Below are 8,000 nucleotides of genomic sequence, written 5' to 3' on the forward strand. Positions count from 1 at the left end.
CCAAATTAGTTTCTTGGCACCGTTTCAAGACAAGGGTTAAATGGTTTAGGCAAGCATTGAAATTATCACCAAAAACAGAGAAGTCATCCATGAAGACCTCTAGAAACTTTTCGACCATATCAGAGAAGATGGATAGCATACACCTTTGAAATGTGGCAGGGGCGTTGCAGAGCCCAAAGGGCATCCTCCGATATGCAAAAACTCCAAATGGACATGTAAAGGCAGTTTTCTCTTGGTCATTGGGGTCCACCACGATTTGATTATACCCAGAATATCCGTCCAAAAAGCAGTAATAGGCATGGCCGGCTAACCTTTCCAGCATTTGATCAATGAATGGGAGAGGGAAATGATCCTTCCTGGTGGCATCATTCAATTTTCTATAGTCTATGCACATTCTCCACCCAGTCACTGTTCTAGTAGGGATCAACTCATTCTTTTCATTAGTGATGACCGTCATCCCTCCCTTCTTTGGTACAACTTGAACCGGGCTTACCCACGGGCTGTCAGATATTGGGAAGATTATCCCTGCATTCCACAACTTCATTACTTCCTTCTGGACAACTTCCTTCATTGTGGGATTTAATCTTCTTTGCAGTTGAACCACTGGTTTGGAATTATCTTCTAAGAGGATCTTATGCATACATACTGCAGGGCTGATTCCTTTCAGATCATCAATGGTCCATCCTAAAGCATCTTTGTGAGCTTTGAGTACATCAAGAAGTTCTCCTTCTTCCTTCTTTGTCAGGGACGAATTAATGATTACTGAGAAGCTCTCCGATGTGCCAAGGAATGCATATTTGAGATGGGTGGGTAAAGGTTTCAGTTCTTGTCTTTGTACATCCTCCTTCTTATCTTGCCTTTCATCTTGCTCAGTAGAGGTCTCAGCCACTTGTTCCTCTGTTGCCCCTTGATTTCCTTCTTGCTCTTGGAAATTTTCTTCTACTGTTTCTTCCACCAAACTGTCTATCATATCCACTCTCATGTAATCCTCTTGCTCAGGAGCGTTTTGCATTGATTTGAACACATTTATGATCATTTGTTCATTATGGACCCTGAAGGTCATTTCTCCTTTTTCTACATCAATAATGGCCCTTGCTGTATGTAGGAATGGCCTTCCCAGAATGATTGAGTCGTTTCCTTCTTCTTCAGTGTCCAAAATTACAAAATCTGCTGGGAAAATAAACTCTCCAATCTTCACCAACAGATTTTCCACAATTCCATTAGGTGTCTTGATTGATCTGTCAGCCATGACTAGTGACATCCTGGTGGGTTTAAGCTCTTCTATGGAAAGTTTTCTCATCATTGAGAGAGGCATTAGATTGATGCTGGCTCCCAGGTCACAGAGAGCCTTGTTGAGAATTATCTTGCCAATAGTGCATGAGACTACAAAGCTTCCCGGATCCTTAAGTTTTGGTGGAATACCCCGTTGAATCACAGCACTGCATTCCTCGGTGAGTAGTATAGTTTTCCTTTCAAGCCAACTTCTTTTCTTGTTGATAAGATCCTTCAGAAACTTGGAATATAGAGGCATTTGTTCAAGTGCTTCAGCCAAAGGAATATTGATTTCCAGCTTCTTAAAAATCTCAAGGAATTTGTGAAACCGTTGGTCTTTAACCTCTTTGTTGAACCTCTGAGGGTAAGGCAGTGGAGGTGTGATGCTTTTTCCCATTTGCTGCTGCCCCTGAGCTACTTCATTTGAGCTATGTGGCTGGTTGTTCTTCTCTTTGAGTTTCTCAGTGTCTTTGTTTAGCATCACATCTTGCTCCTTATCCTCATCTGCCTTTGTTTGATTCTCATCCTCTGTTGGTTCTTTGATGTTCTCTGCTTGCTTCCTTGTAGTGTCATTGTTGCTTATCAATGTTCTCCCACTCCTCAATTGTATTGCCTTGCATTCCTCCTTGGGATTTGGAATTGTGTCACTGGGCAGTGCGTTGGAAGGTCTCTCAACAGATGCTTGCTTGGAGAGTTGCCCCATCTGTCTCTCTAGGCTCTTTATAGAGGCTTCCTGATTCTTGGCTACCATTTCTTGGTGTTTCAACATTTTGTCTATCATGGCTTCCAAGTGAGTAATTCTTTGAGCTTCAGGTGATACTTGAGGTGGGTTATGAGATGTGGGTGGTGGATGGTAGGCATTTTGGTTGGTGGATTGGTTATTAGATTGGTATTGGTTGATGTTGGGGTAGTTGTTTTGAGGTTTTCTGAAGGGGTTTTGGTTAGTCTGCTGCTGGTTGTGATTTTGGTTGTTTCTTGGATTGTGTTGGTTTGAGTTCCTCTGCCATGGTTGTTGGTTTTGGGTATGGTTATCTCCCCATCTGAGGTTTGGGTGGTTCTTCCAGGATAGATTGTATGTATCACCATACACTTCATTTGGTCCTTGGTTGTGCATATACTGAACTTGCTCTTGTTGTTGTCCTTCTTGAGTTTCTTCACTCTGTCCCCATGTGGTTGATGGTTGGCTAGTGTTGACTGCTGCAACTTGGAGACTATCAATCCTCTTGGCCATTTGCTCAAATTGTTGCTGAATTTGCTGCTGCATCATCTTGTTTTGAGCCAGGATTGAATCTACTTCTTCTAGCTCCATTACTCCTCTCCTTTGTGATGGTTGGCGGTTTCTTTGATGAGCAAAGAAATATTGATTGTTGGCCACCATATCCACAAGATTCTGAGCTTCCTCAGCAGTTTTCATTAGTTGTAGTGAACCTCCAGCAGAATGATCTAATGCCTCCTGAGATTTCAATGTCAGGCCTTCATAGAAATTTTGCAGCACGTCCCATTCATTGAACATCTCTGGAGGACACTTTCTGATTAAGGCTTTGTACCTCTCCCATGCTTCATACAAGGATTCAGCATCTAATTGTGTGAATGTCTGCACCTCGGTTTTCAGCCTGATGACTCTTTGGGGTGGATAGAATTTGGCTAGAAATTTAGTCACCAAGTCATCCCAACTAGTGATACTTCCTTGGGGGAATGTTTCAAGCCATTGTGCAGCCTTATCCCTTAATGAGAACGGGAACAGTAGAAGCTTGTAGGTTTCAGGATTCACGCCATTGGATTTGACAGTGTCACAGATCCTAAAGAAGGTAGATAGATGTTGATATCAAAGCTATGCTCAAAATCATGAGATATTCAATCTTTCATAATATGCAACAAATATAGCACAAAACCTCATGAAATGGCATGAATTCATATATGGTTGGTTCAATCAAGGGAAACATGAAAATCTACTCAATTAGCTTGCTTGTAGCTCAAGAAAGTGCATAATTCTAATGAAAACAAAAGAAAAAGACTAGCTAAAATAGGCTAAGATGACTTGTCATCACCCATATGAAGAATTGGACAAGATAGAGCAAGAATTGAGTCCCCTTGGCATTGAAGATCAAGCATCAAGTCTTAGTGGTGAAGAATCCTTTGAGCTTGAAGAGCCTTCCCCCGGTGGATTTGAAAGCGTTGTGGAGGTAAACCTCTCTCACCCTCCCAATTATGACTTAAGTAAGGGAAAAGGCTTAGATAAAATTGAGGAACAAAGGATTGAAATTGAGAAATCTTGTAATGAGGTGGAAGTCCTTAGAAAAAGAAGGACGGGAGTTTAATACGCTTTATCAAGATCCTTGGAAGCTTCTTTACCTAGGTTGTCATCTACCCCTTCATTTGAGTGGGTGAAATTCATTTCTATTAGTTTTATTGCCCCACTTGAGTATGGTTTGCTTGAAATGGATGGTCAACTTAGGATGCTTTGTTGGATGAAGCGTAAGAGAAAGATGTTTCGTGGTTGGCATTGCAAATCAAGGTTCATTATGGTTGAGACGTCAAAGATGCAATATAAAGGTTGGAAGAGTGCTCAACTAGATGGGCCTAGGAAGATTGTTGGGCACTTCATTGGGAATTCATCTTGCTTGCCACCCGGATGGACTAATAATGATCAACTTGAAGACGGGTGTGAAAATAAAGTGTGGGATCCCGGATTACAAGAAGAGGATCGATTTTGGGAGCGCCAAGCTTGTGAAGAACTCCATCAAGACTTGGTGAAACTTATGTGAAATCATGGGGCACAATTGAGAACCAAGCATTGGTGGAAGTTCCAAGAAGAGTTTAAGCACAAGCCACCTTAAGAAGAGCTCCCCATAAGTCCAACTTAAGGAGAATAAACAAAAGTGCTAGGTGGGAGACACCCCACCATGGTAAACTCTTTTCATTTTTCTCTTTTGTACATATGGGTAGGATTTACTTTAATTTCATGTTTGATTAGCTTTTTGAGTTTATTTCGTAATTTAGCATGTTGAATAAGGTTTTATGGTGTTTTGGTAGCTGTTTGGAGGTTTAGAATGCTTGGTTTGGTGCAAGAACTTGCAAATTTTGAAAAACAATGCACCAACCCAAGCGTAAGTGTACAACACGCGTACGCGTGCTCCAAGCTTTTCGGCCATTCCACGCTCACGCGTACATGACGCGTACCCGTGGATACAGAAGTTTCACCTCCCAGCCAAAATCCAGATGTGCCTGCATCGCGCGAACATTGTGCCTCTGGCACAAACCAACGCACGCGTATGCGTACACCACGTGTACGCGTTGACTCTCTCAGGCACCACCTGCGTGGTCACGCGTACGCGTCGCTCCCATTTCACCATCACCACGCACACGCGTCCACTACGCGTATGCGTGGATTGCCTTATTCCACCCATCTTTCTTTATTCTCCACTTTACATCTCCTTTCTTATTCTCTCCTCTTCCATTCTTACTTTAGTCTTTACCCTATAAAAAAAAAGAGTATTTTTTTTCTCATCTTTCATTTTCTTTTGTTTATTGCATTTGCATACTTTTATTCATTGCATTTTAATGATGTTTTTATAGCTTTTTCTTATTTTATTTTCTAAATTTCTTATTTTAATAATGATGTTGAATTCTCTTACTCAATCGTTGAGAATTTTGACGTTCGGATTTTTGCCAGTAAAGAAGTTCATAAAAACAGTCGCGTTGTAGATATAGTCCCTAAACCGACAGAAATCCCTTTGTACAAACGTTTTGGTTGTCACAAGTACCAATCCCCTTTGAAATTGATAACCGAGTATTCAAACCTCGGGTCGTCTTCTCATGGAATTGCAGGGAGGTATGTTCTTATTATTGGTTATGAGTTTGTAAATTGGGGTTCTGGAGTTTGGGCAATGCGCACAGGTATATTTTCAAGCAATAAAAATAAATAAATAACTGTAAAATAAACTCTTGGCAAGGTATGAGAACCGGAAGTCCTATCCTGGTTATCCTTATCAATTGTGATGAGAATTAGATTTTTTCTCCCACTTTGTTAACCTCTAACTATGAAGGTAAGTTAAGTGGATGAATTAATTCTGATTCCTCAAGTCCTAGTCTTTCCTTAGGAAAAGTTAGAGTTAGTGGAACTCGAATTAATTCTTGAAGAATTCTAATTTTCAATCAACAGTGAGTTTGATAACTCAAGAGTCTCCAATTATTTAACCAAAGCCAAAAGGGAAGAAAGTCTACTTGAATGAAAATAACTTGGATAAATACAGAGTATTAATAAATTAAAGAGAGCAATCTTAAGCCTGATATACTTCTAATTATATTAAATAAAATATTCAAATCATAACATGGAAAAGTTCATAAATTAAATTGGAAAAATAGAAATAAAGAACTTGGGATTGAGAGTCACTCCTAAAACTAAGAGAAGTCCTAAATCCTAATCCTAAGAGAGAGTAGAGAACCTCTCTCTCTAAAAACTACATCTACTCCTAAAATTGTGAATGTGAGAGGCTCCCATGAATGGATGCATTCCCCCACTTTATAGCCTCTAATCTGTGTTTTCTAGGCCGCAAACTGGGTCAGAAATAGCCCAGAATTCGCTGGTTGCGAATTCAAATGCGCTGATTTCCGTCACTGCGACGCGGCCGCATGGATCACGCGGTCGCATTGCCTAGCATCAAGGAAACTATAACATATTATATATCAAATCAAAGCCCCGGATGTTAGCTTTCCAACGCAACTAGAACCGCGTCGTTTGGACCTCTGTAGCTAAAGTTATAGCCGTTTGAGTGCGAAGAGGTCAGGCTGGACAGCTTAGCAACTTCTTCATCTTCTTGTATTCCTTCCACTTTTGCATGCTTCCTTTCCATCCTCCAAGTCATTCCTGCCCTATAATGTCTGAAAACACTTAACACACATATCAAGGCATCTAATGGTGATAAGAGAAGATTAATAATAAGCAAATATAAGATCAAAGAAGCATGTTTTCAATCAAGGCACATAATTAGGAAAGCAAATGTAAAACCATGCAAATAGTATGAATAAGTGGGTAAAGAGTTGATAAAAACCACTCAAATGAGCACAAGATAAACCATGAAATAGAGGTTTATCAACCTCCCCACACTTAAACACTAGCATGTCCTCATGCTAAGCTCAAGAGAAACTATAAAAATGAAGAGGAATGGTAGGATGTATGAAATGCAACCTATAAATGCAACTACATGCTAAGATGTTTCTACCTACTTGGTTAAAAATAAACAAATCTTTTAAGAACAAATATGAATTGGATTTCACTAATTCAAATCATGAAAATGAAGCACAAATAGACTTCTAGAAGAAAATAGCTCATGAAAGCCGGGAACAAGGAATTGAGCATCGAACCCTCACTGGTAGTATATACACTCTAATCATTCAAGTGTTTAAGGTTCGATTCTCTCAATTCTCTACTATCCTTGCTTTCTAAGGCTTGCTCTTCATCTAACAATCAACATAAATTTAATGCACAGATACACATATCAAGAGGTCTTTTAAGGGTTGTAATGGGGTTAGGGTCAAGGTAGGATTGTATTTGGCCAAGTGGACTAAAATTTGAATCCTCAATTATCTTTAAACTTTTCACCTAACTTTAGACAATCCATGTAATCATAATACAATATCTAACCATCCATTAACCATGTTTTCCACATATTCATGCATTCTAATTTCAAGTACAGTATATATGCATTGTTTTCAACATTTACTTTGGGGCATTTTGTCCCCTTTTTCTTATTTGCTCTTTTTCCTTCTTTTCTTCTTTTTTTTTTCTCAATGCATATGATTAAATTATTGGATGCATGAGTCATGTCCTAAACATTTTTTTTTCACATTTTCAGAAAATTCTAACATACTCAATTCTCAAACCAAATGTTTTCAAATTCACTTTTCCCCACACTTAATTCATGAGCACTTTCACTAGTCTAAGCTAACCAAGGATTCAAATTAAGGACATTATTGTTTTTCGCTTAGAGTTAGTGATGAGCTAAAGTAAATAACAAAGGGGTAAAATAGGCTCAAAATTGGTTTGCAAGGGATAATGAAAGGTTAAGGCCATATGGGTATGTAAGCTCAGTGAAACAAAGGCCTCAATCATGTAAGTGTATGCATACATTAAACAATGGAAATATAGAATTAAGCAAGACTAAGATCACAATTTTAGAGAGAAAAATACACACTAAAACAAAATTTTTGGTTGATAAAATGAAACCAATTCAAATAGGCTCAAAATCTCACAAGTTTTGTGTGTTCGAGCTCTAACCCATGTTCCAAAATAATATCTCTTCAAACAAATGTAACATTAAATTTTATTCAAATTAGTGAAATGCTCTAAAAAGGTTTCTTGAAAAAGAAAATATTACTTCAACCAAATGGTAAAGTATGCATAAAATCAAACAAATATGCAAATGCAACAACTAACAAGAAAAAATAAAACATTGGTGTTTGAGATAGGAAGGTACTAACCCACGGAGATCGGTATCAACCAACCTCCCCACACTTAAAGATTGCACCGTCCTCGGTGCATGCTAAGATGTGCAGGTGGACGGGTTGTTTCAACTGTTGCTTTTCTCTAAGGATTGTGCAGATGGACTTGTCTGTCTCCCCTTTTAAGCGTCTTCCGGTTCTCTTCCTGGTGGCCATCCTGAAAGAAAAAGGGAAGAAAGGTAACCCAATAATAGAGATAAGAAAATAAATAAAGTATGGTTGGGTTA

This window comes from Arachis ipaensis, chromosome B04, assembly GCF_000816755.2.
Source record: "Arachis ipaensis cultivar K30076 chromosome B04, Araip1.1, whole genome shotgun sequence".
In the NCBI taxonomy this organism is placed as follows: Eukaryota; Viridiplantae; Streptophyta; class Magnoliopsida; order Fabales; family Fabaceae; genus Arachis; species Arachis ipaensis.